This window comes from Musca autumnalis, unplaced genomic scaffold (assembly GCF_047663935.1).
Source record: "Musca autumnalis isolate F117 unplaced genomic scaffold, ASM4766393v1 scaffold_5, whole genome shotgun sequence".
In the NCBI taxonomy this organism is placed as follows: domain Eukaryota; kingdom Metazoa; phylum Arthropoda; class Insecta; order Diptera; family Muscidae; genus Musca; species Musca autumnalis.
The window spans coordinates 162,087,413-162,103,377 of NW_027412088.1; positions in this window are offsets into that span (position 1 = coordinate 162,087,413).

Consider the following 15,965-nt stretch of genomic DNA (forward strand, 5'->3'; position numbering starts at 1 on the left):
AAAATAAAATGTTTTTTGCCCGGCTGTTATTGTTGCTCTTGTAATATTACAAAACTACCCGAGTTAATTGTGATTGATGACATTAATTTGTCTCTTTGCATTCAACACAATGTTAAATAACCATAAAACATTCATATTCAAATATGATGAATGACTATTAACGTTTGATAGCTGTGGCAGTTGTTGTCTCGAAAACCGACAATCGAACAAATGGAATACAGGCAGGAAAGAGAGAGACCATTTGAAAAAATACACACACTGCAATTAACCCTTTTTCTGACAGCAAGCAGCAAAATACAAGTATTATCTAATGGTGATGGAAGGGGGTGGCGAGAATGCTTGGCATGCATCCCATATTGGTTTTGTGTGTAAATGACAATTTATATATACATACGAATGTTTTTGAAGTATGTCAGGAAAATATTCTATGGTATTAAACTTTGACACCATTAGTGGTGGGAGAATGCTATTGTAGAAATGGGTGTGTGGTTTTTAGTCTTGGGGGAATATTTTTTTTAAATTGTGGGTGGATATTTTTTGTTATGAAAATATAAACAGAATTTTTATTCATGGCATAAATAAAAAAATTTTGAGTTTTGACAATATAAATGAGATTTTATATTTAAAGTGGAAATATTGTATTACATTGGATAAAGAATCTAGATTAGTGGTAAACAGTGCTTGTGCCGAATCTAAATAAACACAAGTAGAAAGTTGATAAGATCGGCCGCGCCGAACTTTTAACACCCTCCACCATAAAATATTTTTAACTAAAATGGAATGAATTTCCTTTCCTGTCCACAATTTTAAGTACACAATTTTTTCGACCACGGATACCACAAATGCCTAAATTATCTAATCTAAACTAAAACAAGTAAAAAAGCGTTAAGTTCGGCGAACTTTTCATACCATCCACCATAAAATATTCTGAACTAAAATGGAATAATTAGTTTTCATACCTGTCCACAACTTTAAGTGGCTACCTAAAAATTTCAGATAATGTACCTAAAATGTCTTCATTCGGGCGGCACTTTTATATGGTGCCTATATCTACCTATGTATGTTGACAAGTTTTGGTCGAGGAGCTTTGAGACAACTGGAACCGCAAATGACAAATTACATCTAGTTCAGATAAAAATTGGGAGGTACCGTTATATAGCGGTTTTGATGGAGAAGTTTTGAGAGCACTAGGAATCTCAAATGTCAAATTACTGGTAGTTTGGTTGAAAAATGTAGGACAAATTCTAAGTAATTCGGTTAAAAATTTTAGCTTTGGTCCTCAAAATACCGAAATTCGGGAGGTATCGTTATATGGATGCTATACCAAAACACGGACATACATATGTTGACAATTTTTAGTTGAGAAGTTTTGCAAACACTGGGAGCTTTAAATGAGAAATTACTCCAAGTTCGGTTAAAAATTGTAGCTAAAATCCTCAAAATATCGAAAATCGGTACGCAACGTTATATGGAGGCTATACCAAAACTTAGACATATGTTGAATATTTCTAGTTATTGTGATCCAAGGGACCTTCAAATGTCAATAACAGCTAGTTCCGAGGTACCGCAATATGTGGGCTTTACAAAAATATGGACTTAAATGAAACATTTTTGTTGTAGAATTTTTGCTAGCTTCCAAATTGCAAATTACAGAAAGCTCGTCCAACAAGTGAAGCTAAAATCCTCAAAGTACTGAAAATCGGGAGGTTTGTATGGAGGCTATACCAAAACATGGACCTACGTTAACCATTTTTGGTGTAGAAGTTTTGCGACCACTGGGAACCTCAAATATCAAATTACCGCTATTTAGGTAAAAAATGTATATACAATTCTCAAAATATTGAGTTAACGTTTTTGGGGAGCTATACCGATATACCTATATCGACAATTTTTGATAGGGAAGTTTCGGGACTTCTGGGAATCTTAACGGTTAGTTCAGTCAAAAAATGAAACCTTTAAAATATCGAAAATCGGGAGATACCGTTATATGGGGGCTATACTAAAACATGGAACAACGAGTACGTTGAAACTTTTTTGTAAAGAAGTTTAGTGTCTGCAGGAACCTCAAATGTCATGTTACCGGTACACAGTGCGAAATATGGGAAGTTTAGTGGAACTTTAAGGAATTTTGAAGCACATAAAATTAATTAAATTTTTATTGAATTCGTTAGCTAAGTACTCCACTGCAAATAATACTTTTTTTCTAAGAAATATAATTTAATTCATTAAAAAAATAGCGTGGTGCGGACAAATGGTAAGTCAGTATGCAAAAAAAACTCTTATTGTTTTCAACAAACTTTAATAGGAAAGAAGTGCTTTTTTGAAGTTTTCAAAATTATTTTTTTTAATTTTCCGTGGATTTTTCAAAAGTGAGTTCCGTACATTTCCGTGTTAAGATATGTATGATCGGAAAGTTTGGAAGGTAAACGCGGCAATGAACACCATTGTTGACTGTGTTTTGAAGAAATGGACTCACTTATTCTAACAAATGATGATTTCTGTTAAATTAAGAATCCACTGGCAATTTTTCATTGGTTTGACCTGTAAATGTTGGTGATTTATATATAGTGCAACATTTTTGGATGCTGTGGTACAAGTACCAATATACGTTAAAAATTGTATTGCAGTTCCAACCTGAACTTGATCTGAGAGACATTATTAATAAAATTAATGGTACAGACCTGCTAATTAGACCAATAAACATTATATCTACAAATGAAAGCAAAACATTATTGACATTTTACTCCTTAATGGATGTGAGGGGTTGTGGGGCTTCACCCAGAAGTGGACCTATGTTGACAGATTTTATGTGAGGAGGATCTTTATTCGCTAATATATTAAAATTTACATTTGCATCAAAATCGGTTGCAATTTTTGTCTTCAATATTTAAAATACCTAACATGAAGGAACCCGTCATATGAGGGCTATACCAAAAACGCGTATCTACGATGCTAATATTTCGCACAGAACATAAAATGCCAAAATACAACCAAATACATTGGAAAATGTGTCTGTATCATTTAAAATAGGTCCCATATACCGGTACCGTACAATGGGGGCTATACGTAAACGCGAACCTATATTGAAAATTTTTTGTACATAAGTTTTCTATCCGCTAAAAACTGAATATAACAATTTGCAGCAAAATTGATTGAAAAACAAGTAAAAAAGAGTTAGTCGGCTTTGCCGACAGATATATACCCTCAGCCAATGTGAAGTGAAACTTTCACCTACGGACAGATCGAATGTATTTAAGGTCTCTTCAGAATTTTGTGGCCTTTTTGCGACATTTGAACTTGCCGACAAAAATGTGGATTAGTAGTTAACTGCACTAAGACACAAATGTTGAACCTTTGTGGGGGAGGTACCTTTATGGAGGACCGATATCGGCCATTTTAGAAGTTAAATTAAATTTTGACAAAATATTAGGAGATCAACATTTTAGACCAAATTGCCCCATTCAAGTGATATCGTCCTAGAAGTTGTGGACCCAATGAAACTAAGTTTGGATATAATATGACGAAGACCAAATGTTGGACCAAATCGGTTGAACAGTTCGAGAGTTATAGGGTTTTTTTTATAATCTTTCGGGCTGTTTTCCTAAGAAATATGGACATGCCCCTGAAAAACTTTTACCGTCGTAATGGAGGAAGCGAATGCAAATCGCTTCAACAAAAATGAAAGTGAACTTATCCGAAATTGTGTGTGAGGGGTACCAGAAGGAGTTGACAAATATGGTCCATATTCGAACCTGATCTATATCTGGTAGATATATTAGGATGTGCAAAGTATCGATCACATCGGTCACTCCCTTTATGAGTTATCGTGCGCACAATTTTTCCGAACATTTTTGAACTTTTGTGGGTGAGGTACCTGAAGGAGTGGACCGATATGGCTTATCTTCGAACTTAAACTATGTTTGGACACAATATTACGGAGGCCAAAATTTGGACCGAATTGGCACATCCGTTCGAGAGTCATCTTGCGCTCCATCCACTACACACGGTGTCATGGGGCTTTTTGAATCTTTCAGGCTATTTTCTCAGGAAGAATGGACTTGCCCCTGATGAAACTTGTACCGCCGTATGGTGGGCAACGAATACAAGTTGTTGCAACAAAAATCAAAGCGATTCGAGAGCAGGTCCTAATCTGAACTTTTCTGATATTTTGTGTGGGAGGTACCCGAAGGAGTGGACCGATTGAGTCCATTTTGGAATTTCATCTAAGTTTAGTAGAAATTTCACGATGTGCAAAGTATGGATCAAATCGGTTTCTTCCTTCAAGAGTTATCGTGCGCTCAAATTTTCCGAACATTTTCGATCTTTTGTGGGGGGAGGTACAGGAAGGAGTGGACCGATATAGCCCATCTTCGAACTTAAACTAAGTTTGGACAAAATATTACGAAAGCCAAATTTTGGACCGAATCGGCAGATCCGTTCGAGAGTTATCTTGCGCTCCAACCACTAACACGGTGTCATAGGGTTTTTTGTAACTTTCAGGCCCATTTTCTTAAGAAGTATGGACTTGCCCCTAATGAAACTTACAGCGTCGTATAGAGGACAGCGAATCCAACTTGCGTAAACAAAAATCAAAGCGATTCGAGACCAGGTCCTAAACTGAACTTTTCCGAAATTTTGTGTGGGAGGTACCCGAAGGAGTGGACCGATTGAGTCCATATTGGAACCTCATCTAAGTTTGGTAAAAATTACACGATGTGCAAAGTATGGACCAAATCGGTTATTCCCTACAAAAGTTATCGTGCGCACAAGTTTTGCGACCATTTTTGAACATTTGCGGGGGAGGTACCTGAAGGAGTGGACCTATATGGCCCATCTTCGAACTTAAATCGAATCTGGACAAAATATTTCGATACCCAAAATTTGAACCGAATCGATAGATCCGTTCGAGAGTTATCGTGCGCACCAGCCAGCCAGACAGACAGACGGACAGACAGACAGACAGACGGACGGACATTGCTAGATCTACTCAAAATTGTCTGAAACGGATATCGTACAAACATACTTGGGGTCTAAAACCATTATTTCGATGAGGCACATTTTTGGTCGTATCAAAGTGTAAATACCCTCTTTAGCATAAAGGCTAAGGGTATAATTAATGTAAAACGTAAAAACGGCAGCCGGCGTTACATGAACGCTACGGGAAACCGCGGGCCTATGTGGCCCAATTTGAGCCAAACACTATCCACTAATATAAGAGACATTTTTGCAAAATTTTAGGAATCTACGCCCTTTCCTTTAAAAGTTATTAGTAAAGTTCCGCTAAAGTGCTCATATTTCGCACTGTGCGGTAGTTCAGTTAAACAATTTAGCTAAAACTCTTAAAATACAGAAAATCTGGAGGTACCGTTATATGGGGGCCATACCTAAACATGGACCTATGTTTACAATTTGTGAAGAAGTTTCGTGACTGTAGGGAATCTCAAATGTCTAATTACGGGTTGTTCCGTCAAAAAATGTAGCCAAAACCCTCAAAATACCGAATATCGGTAGGAACCGTTATATGGGGGCTATACCAAACCATGGTCCTTTGTATAATATTTTTTGATGGAGAAGTTTCGTGGCTGCAGGGAACCTCAAATGTCAAATTACGGGTAGTTCAGACAAAAAAAATTAGCTTAAATCCATAAATTACTGAAAATTGGGAGGTACGTTATATTGGGGCTATATTCAAACATGGGCCTATGTTGACAAATTTTGGTGTAGAGGTATGGTGACCACTGAGTACTTCAAATGTCAGTTAAAATTTTTATGTCAAATCCTCAGAAATACCGAAAATCGGGAGGTACCTATATCCACACTGAAAGAAAAATGCTTCGTTGTATCAATGAACGGGTTTCATCGATTATTTTTCATTGATGCTATGAAACGTTCCATTAATATAATGAAATGTTTCATTCATGCAATGCAACTTTACGTTATTTAAAATTCAATGATTTTTGATTGTATACACAAAACGGAGTTTATTGATGCATTGAAACTTTTAATTTCTATAAATTTAAGAAAAATATGTATGTTTTGAATTCAAACTAAATCGAAGGGAAACCAGTACGCAATCATCTTTTTAAAAAATGGCGAAAAATGTATATATTCGATGTGTTAGGTTTGCTTTAAAAATGAATGAAACAGTTTCATTAAATAAATGAAAGAGTTTCATTAGATAATTGAAAGAGTTTCATCAAATAAATGAAACATTTTTGAAATTCCTTTTTGCGTTTTGTATTCTTTGTAAATCTGTTATATTATAAAATTTGTCTTCTAATTATTTTGTCTTTATTAAACAAATTAAATTTTTGACAATCATAAAAAGAACACATTTATATATTGGCTACATACATATCTATAGAATCACATACATAAATATGTATGCATGAATATTTGCCAAAATTTGCTACTGTCGCCAATTGGCGATGGTATACATAAATATTCATCCATATTAAAAATAATGCTCTTCTCAGTTCTTTGCTATTGTTTGTATTGTCGTCCATTGAATTCCATTTGTGGTTGTGTGTGAGTATTTAACAAGCAGAAAAAACACGTGTTGGCAAAACAACCACCGGTTTTTTAAATACATCAAACGATGTTGAAGAACATTGTTTTAGTTTGCGCTAAACCACAGTCAAGTGTGGATGAAAAAAAGTTATTTTACGTCTGGTCTTTTCAACTTTAAAAACTGTGATGTGTTTAATATGGAAAGAAAATGTAAATATTATTTTTAGGTGTTCAGTTGTTCTTTTAAGTGAATTTTCATTTATATTTTTCTTGTAATGGATTAACGAAAATGTTTCATTGCATAAATGAAGGAGTTTCATTGCATTAATGAACAATTTCGTTAATTTTACTTCAATGAAACTTTTTTCATTTATTCAATGAAGCTCTAAGTTGGCTCAAAATCAATGACAAATTTCATTGATACAACGTAGGATTTCATTCATAATACGTAGCTATTTCTTTCAGTGCAAAAATGGACATATGTTGACAATTTGTGGTGTATTGGTGTTGAGCACCACAACTTGAAATATCAAATTACAGCTAGTTCGGTTAAAAATTTTAGATAAAATTCTCAAACTACCGAAAATCGGAAGGTACGGTAATATGGGGGCTATATCCAAACATGGACCTATGTCGACAATTTTTGATGGAGAGTTGTGTTGGCCACTACAAACTTCAAAAGTTAATTACAGCTAGTTTGGTTAAAAATTGTATATAAAACCTTAAAAATACCGAAAATCGGCAGATACCGTTATATGGGGTGCTATATTCAAACAAGGACCTATCTTGACAATTTTTGGTGGATATGTGGAATCAGGGTTTCGGAGTCGGAGTCTACGAGTCGGAGTCGAGCTATTTTGCTGGAGTCGGAAAAAATAACTCGACTCCGACTCCGGGCAAAATTTTTTCCACGTTATAGAAACATAAGATTAAATTTGGAACAAAAACATTTTTTTTAAATCATTATTTATTTTAAAAGAAAATTATAAGAAAACATATATGCAAACTGTTTAATGGACAACTCACAGGATATTTACTATCCTCTGAAGTATAGTCTATTCATCCCTATTTTGTTGATCCAAATGATTCTCTACATTTTTGCAAACAAAAGTAATGTTCTATGACAATCGAATTAAGATTGGACATTTAACCTCTTTCGTCAGAAGTCTTACTGGTCTTCTCACAAAGGTCTATTGGTATTCTCATCCTGTTTTTTATGAGAAATCATCCTTGTCCTCTATTAAAGACATTGTGGTCTCTATGTATTTCGGTAAATTTCGCATAATCTATTAACTATATATGAAATTCAGATTAAATTCGTTGTTTGTCAACGACAGATTCATCCCGCCATAACTCAGAAGTCTGACCAACGGCGAATCTTTATTCTAGGATTCTTTATGTACTCAATGAGGGCATTAGATGTAAACATTCAAATAACCGGATCTGTCCGCCAGGAACAGACATAGTTCATGTGTATCCGAGTTTTCTACACAATCAATAGCATATACGGAATTCAATGGAATACATAACCATAATAAGTGATAAAGGACAATGGAAACATGACAATATCGATTTCTTGTCTTTGTGGACCGACCCTACATAAAATTTTCCTAGCTACATTTTTGTAGAATATTTTCATGCTAATTTTTTCTTGTGCTAATTTTAAAGTTGCAGAAAACATCTGTCTGCCTACGTGATGGGTTGTTTACACAACATATCTCAAATATTTCAATAAAATTATCCACTCCACACCAGCATAGCAAAGAATATGTGACCCAATTGTTAAGTCGATCGGCACAATATTGCCATAGTATAAGCGTTGGATGGGAACAATTTATTTTATTTTGTATGCAGCAAATAAACTGTGTTTTTCTCGAAATCGGCCACCAAAATATATGACAATTGACTTATCAGTTTTCGAGGTAGAGTTGGTTGGCACCGCAAAATGCTTTAATAAAAGCAGGGTTTCGTAGACGGTCTCAAAACTTCGCAATATTTTTCGCTTTCAGATGAAGAAAAAAATCACGTAGTTTTCTCGGAAAAAATCGTGAAAAATGGCTTTTATTGAGCTTTACAATTGGGGGTCTCCTTTTAAGGCTAAGCGCACTAAAATGTTGGTTTACATCCAGTTTGAATTGCTTTTAATTTTTATTGCATGTAGTCCTTATGATTTGTATTGCCCCTTCATTTTCACATATTTTAAAAGCTTAAGGATTTTCTCACGCGGAAGAATTCCGACCAGAATATGATACTCGTGCAAAAAAGGAAAACCGACAAAAACTTTCGAGTCGTCGGCTTTCCTTTTTCAGATGCATTATTGATCAGTAAGCTCGATTTCCAACGAGAAATTAATTAAAAATTAATACTAAAATGATCTTCGCCTAAAAAGGCAAAATTTTCAAAAGCAAAAAAAATTCTAAATTTTCTATTTTCAATGTAAGATTCGGCAGAAACAATATTGATATGTTCGAATGTATTCGAACGAATGCCCTTTCTAATGAATATGTAAGGAAAAACTAACACATTAGCCTATATAGGCCAAAATATAGGAAAAAGTTAAAAATGTGTGCACATTTAATTCATTTTTAGTGGTATAGGAATTCACTCTCGGAGTCGACCTGGAGTCGGAGCCGGAGTCGTGAAAAAACTCGTCTGGAGTCGGAGTCGGAGTCGAGCCAAAAATACCTCGACTCCGAAACCCTGTGTGGAATGATCACTAAGAACTTCAAATGTCAAAGTACAGCTAATTCCGTTAAAAATTGTAGGTAAAATTCCCAAAATACCGAAAATCGAGAGGTACCGTTATATGGTATCGGATGGACTCAGAATTTTACCCTGATCAAGAATGTATATACTTTATAGGGTCGCAAATGAGTATTTCAATGCGTTGCAACCGGAAAAAGAAACTTAATATACCCCCCATACTATGGTGGAGGGTATAAAAATGTATACATTCGGGTGGTACCTTAATATGGGGGCTATATCAAAGTGTGAACCGATCTTGGAAATTTTAGTTGGAAAAGTTTAATAACTGCAGGGAACCTCAAATGTTAAATTACAGATAGTTCAGTCAAACAATGTAGATAAGACCCTCAAAATGCCGACAATCAGGAGGTACAGTTAAATGGGAGCTATACCAAAACATAGAACTATGTTGACGATTTTTAGTGAAGAAGTTTTGTAACCACTGAGAACTTCAAATATCAAACTACAGCTAGGTTTAAAATGCAGCTAATGCACTCAAAATTCTGAAAATCGGGAGATACCATTATATGGGGACTATATCAAAATAAGGACCTTTGTTGACGATTTTCGGTGGAGAAATGGTGTGACCACTATGAACCACTAATGTCAAATTACAGCTAGTTATGTTAAACATTTTAGCTAAAATCGGGAGGTATCGTTATATGGAGGCTATAACAAGGGGGGCCTATGTTGACAATTTTGGTGGAAATTTTTTAAAACCGCAGGGAACCTCATTTGTCAAACTACGGGTAGTTTAGTCAAACAAACTCATTACCTACATAAGAACCTCAAAATACCGAAAATCGGTAGGTATCTTTATATGGCGGCTATACCAAAACATGGAAATATGTTGAAGATTTTAAGTGAAGAAGTTTCGCGACCACTGAGAACCTCAAGAGTCAAATTACAGCTAGTTCCGTTAAAAATTTAGTTAAAATCCTCAAATTACCGAAAATCGAGGGGTACCCTTATATGTCGTCTATACCAAAACAGCCATTTCGGTTAAACATTTTAGTAAAAATCCTCAAATTACCGAAAATCGGGAGGTATCGTTATATGGGGACTATATTGAAACATGCACCTATGTTGACAATTTTTGGCGAAGAAGTTTCGTGACCACAGAGTAACTTAAATTTAAAATGACAGCTAGTTTGGTTAAAAATTTTAACTTAAATATTTAAAATACCGAAAATCGGGACGTACCGTTATGTGGTTTCAAGAATATATCTCGTTCTAGCTCGAATATTGTGGACGCTTGATTGATTACAACAGACGGGCATGGCTATATCGACTCATACTTGACCTCCATACTATGGTGGATGGTATAAAAACGGAATTATTGGAAATTTTATTAAAATGAAACATAACCACCAAATAAGCCATTAAAAAGCAGACTTCTCTTAATTATCAACTGAAAAATATTTCATACATTTTTGATTCTCTGTTATTGGGGGAATTTCTAGTTCATGCCAAAATGAAAACAAAACAAACTATTACATAAAAACTTTTTATAATCATAGTTTTTTTTAATGATTTACAACTTTCGTCATCATCACTATGGAAACAATATACAACATCAAAACATCATATTTTTTCATTAGACGCATCATCATCTGTGGCACGATATTATTTCATCTTTGATTGGTAGTGATGACGTCCATAAGCTTCCTATCATATTTTTATGGTGTTTCAAACATCAGCAAGTTGATCAGTCTGTATATTTTTCTGTCCCCTTAGCATGTCATCTCGTGTAATGTGTAAATTGATTTTGATATGTCTGATGGTATGGTGCATGTTTACACATAATTCCGATTTTTACTACTTTTTTCCTTTTTTGGGTAAATATATTCTATTTTTTTTTTTTTTGATCGAAGCAAAAAAAAACACCAGCAAAACGAAAAGCTTAGAAATTTTAATTAATTTCAATTTGTTACAACACATGTTTCTGTTAGTATTTTTGGGTGATAAACGACAATGGATCTTTTTTCATTATTAACATGATATGTGTACGTCTCCTCTCACATCACACACACATCCGTCAGCGAGACCTCTAGTGTTGATGTCATGCATTCATCCATCCATCTACCCATCCATCTGAATGCATGCATGATTTGATGGTTTGTTTGGGTGGTTGCTTATTGGTCTAATTAGAATTTTTTGTACTGAGAAGATTTCATAACTAGCCATAAATCATAGAGGAATTTTTATTTTTTTCCTATAAGTGGCATTCGAATCTAATTGGAAGTTAGGAATTCGAGCATGGGGTAGTGGAAATTTTGTGTGGGATGTAAATTCACCATTGTGCCTTTGCTACCTGTAATTTAATGTGGAAATTGACCTAGATTTCCTTACTAAATTTTACAGGTGTTCGAACAAAATCTCATTGGACGGAAAAATGTGAAAACTAGTAGAGTTTTATTGTAGCAAATGTAAAGAAATGTAAAATTGAGATAATAACGCAGGTAATGCTACCAATGCAACCTGATGGATGTTGGCTTGTAAAGAAAATCAGAACACTATAGTCATTAAAAGTCATGGAGTGTAAACTATGGATCGAAGCATTTATATTGGGACCTGCAGTAACGTGACTTACCATACCTTGCTCGCAGAAAGTCATGGGATGAATTCGTTAAAGTTACATAAAATAATAATGGTCCATTGTGTTCATCCTGTAAAGTGCTCAAAAGAAGTTATAGAAAATAGGCATTGTGGACAGATATACGATATTATAATGTGGGTTTTATGAAGGGGAAGTATTTTCCGTACATCGTAGTCCGGTAGTTTCTTCTCGTTGCAGCCATCTTCGACCCATGGCCAAGAAAAGCAAACTAGTTGACTCGGTTTGCAGAATGCTGTTCTTTTGGGATGCTTTTGGTGATAATCGGTTCAGATTTGGATAAAGCTCCCATATATATTTTCGTTCGATTTCAGGTATTTGCTGCACCAAACACGCTGTATATGACCGATTTCGATGAAATTTGGAATGTGTGACTGAATTCGGTCTAGAAATATATGTACCAAAATATATCGAAATCGGATAAGATTTGGATATAGCTCCCATATATACAGTGCTGGACATATCAATGGAAACTTTTACTGAAATTCCTATTTTCCTTACTTCCACTACCAATTGTCCCCATTTTTAGAAATTAAATGTGTAAAATAATTTTAATTAAATATATTGATCATTTATTTAATAAAATAAATCGAAAATTTCTCATAAATCCAATAAGTTTGACAGATAAAATAAAAAGGTCTCGGAATTCATTTAAGGGGCTATGGCAAAACAATAGAAACTTATAAAAATTTTATTCTCAGGTGTGGTTTTCTTAATAATTTGTATTATGAATAATTTCAATAGGTATGATTTCCCATGCGGAATGGACTGCCTGGATGAGATCGGGCTTGGTGGTATAACTTATGTTCCTAATTTTCCGATCCACTATTTCGCACAGATTCTCTATTGGATTTAAATCTGGGGATTAGTCAGGCCTTTCCTTTGACGAACCTGGAAGTGTGTTTGGGGTCATTATCGTGTTGGAACCTGCAGATTAAGGGCATGTTTTCTTCGGCAAACGGCAGCATAATATTGTTGGGGATTTGTTTATACCCAATTCCATTCAGAGTGTCTCGTGCAACATGAATTGGACCCATTCCGAAACCTGAGAAGCATCCCAACACCATTATATTGCCACCTCCAAATTTGTCTGTTTTGTTGGTGTACTTGGGATCAAGCCTTTTCCATATCGGCCGCCTCACATCATCGGCACGCCTTTGAACAGTTCGATAGCTTATTTGCAGTTTGAGATTGTTGATAAATTTGGGTACTGTGAACACCACGAAAAAACGCTGCTAAAACAGCGTGACTGAGTGTGTGACTGAATTTGGCCTAGAAATAAATGTGCTTAATTATATCGAAATCGGTTCAAAATTAGATATAGCACCCATATATATTTTCGGATGATTTCACGAATTTGCTGCACCAAACACGCTATATATATGTTTGATTTCGATGAAATATCAAATCGTGGAATATGCGACTAAATTCGGTTTAGATTTGGATATTGCTCCCAGATAAAGAGTGATCCAGCTAGAAGTTCCCAACTTTTTTATAGAAAAAAAAACATCGAAAATTCAAATTGAATGGGAAATGTTTATTATCATTTGGAAGAACATTCTTTGGCATTTATTTTTTAAGTTTATGTCTATCCAATATTGGCTCCGTCTACGTCTTAGACGGTCTGTTCGTAGGGTCCAATTTTCGTTGAATCGTTCGAACGTTTCGACTGGTAACTGACAAATGACACGCGTGATGTTTTGCCGCAGGACCTAAATCGAAGCGGGGTTGTTCGCATACATTTCAGACTTTACTGGAAAAAGCCTAACGGTGTGATATCACACTATCTTGGTGGCCAATCGACCCTCGCATAACTTGAAATTGTCTGCTCATCGAAGTGTTCTCTTAATAAATCCATTGCTTGATGCCATGTGGGAAAGTAGCGTCGTCCTGTTGAAACCAAAATGTCGCCGAGATCACGAGCTTGATTTTCAGGCATCAAATAGTCGGCTATCATGGTCGCCATTGAAGTTAACATTCTCTCCTACATCTTTTTTGGAAAAATATGGGATGATATTCTACTAGCGGCCAAACCACACAAAAACCGTTGTTTTTTCTGGATGGAGTGACACCTCTTAAATCAATTTATGTTGCTCTTAACCCAAATGCGGCTACTTAAGCTACATTAAGCCAGAAATGGGCCTTATCGCTGAACAAAATTTGTCTCGAAACAAATTCCTCAAAGAACGTGAATTTTCGTAATATAATTGAACGATTTGCAAACATTGTTCAGTAGCAAGTCTTTTCACGATTAAATGCCAAACAATACTAAAAAATAACATGGCAGCATGACACGACTCACATTGATCAGTCCAAAAAATTCTATTGAAAAAAGTACCTCTAGTTGGATCACCCGTTATATTTTTGGTCGATTTCACGTATTTGCTGCACCAAACACGCTATATATGTCCGATTTCGATGAAATTTGAAATGTGTGACGGAATTGAGTCTAGTAATAATTGTACAATATTATATCGAAATCAACTGTATTTAAATATATCTCTCACATACATATATATTACATATTCACATTGGTGTAGGGTGTCATATACTCGGCCCCGCCCGACTTTGATCTTTTTCTAACTGGTTAAATGTGTCATTCCGTTTGAAATAGCCATGTCCATCCTTCCGCCCGTCTGTTGAAATCAAGATACAACGCGCACTTTTTAAGATAGGGCTTAAGAATTTAGTGTAGAAGTTGATATTACTCCTAGGATGTTTGATCCGGATTTTCGGTATTTTGATTTAGTACTTAGACTTCGTTGGCGATATGAATCTTTCCACTCGAAATTTGTAGGTATAGGTTCACGACTTCATATAGCCCTCATAGAACGGTACTTCCCGATTTTCGGTATTTTCAAGGTTTTAGCCTTAATATCCCACCGAAATGGCCGAAATTTCGTATTTAGTTTCCGTTGGTGGTAAACAATTATCAACCTTAAATTTTTGGTTGGGTAGAAAACATCCACACAGAAATTTTTCAGTATAAATTGATTATCATCAGTTAAAATATTGTTACGGAATTAGGTTTTGAACTTAATCCCGTCCGTGTACACGTTGTTTTATTCCCCGTTACGATTTGTACCAAATAAAGCAGGTTCCGTTTTGGATTACGATTCTACTATGCTTTATTGACGTTATTCACTTCGGTTATTCACACAAGACTTTATTTCTCTACTAGCACACAGCTTATCTCCAGGAAGCAAAATGCTTTACTCTATTCAGGTAAATTCTTTACTTACACTACGGTTCAAAGCTAGGCTGTTTATTAACAACTAACTCTGCCCACCCGCGACACACTCGTATTTATACCCTCTTGCGTATGCATAGACTTTTCCAGTCCCCTTAACCTGGGAGGTTCTACAATGTTCAGACAAAATGCTAATGCTTGGCAAATACACACATGTACGCTCATACAGACAGACGAATTAATGTAAACAACGCAACAATGCGCCAGCAGTAGAAAATACGAGGTGGCACAATATCGAAGCATACTTGAATAGTCAAAATGAATGAGAGAAAGAGAGAGTACAAAAACAATTTAGCTAAGTAAAGTGTGAAAATTAATACTAAGCAATAATTTCATGATTGCAGTAATAGTTGTTGTTGCAGAAATAAATAAGAGAGAGCGAACTAAAGGGTACAACAATAACAAGATCAAAGCAACATAGAATAGTAGTGATTGGAATTCTTATAGAGTAATTATTGTTGTTGTAAATTTGATTTAAATGAACTAAATGCTTAATGAAAATTTAAGTTACAATTAAAATTCTTAAATTAACAGAAATTCGTCGAAATTAACTTAACCTATCTGTTATTTTCGTAACAATATTATTCTCCTCCAAAGAATTTGATTTAACGTAGATGAAGAGCTTAGTATGTACTAATTTTACATTTTTACTTCAATCCAGTTGGTGGTGGAGGGTATAAAAATTTGGGCCCGGCCGATTTTAATGCCGTTCTACTTGTTATTATCTTTGAAGTGTTTCTTACAAGAAAGTAAAACAAAATAAGTGAAAATACAAAGTGTGGTATCTGGCTTTTAGCCAGTAAAATGTGCGGTTTGACCTATAGTGCGCTGCACAAAGAATTG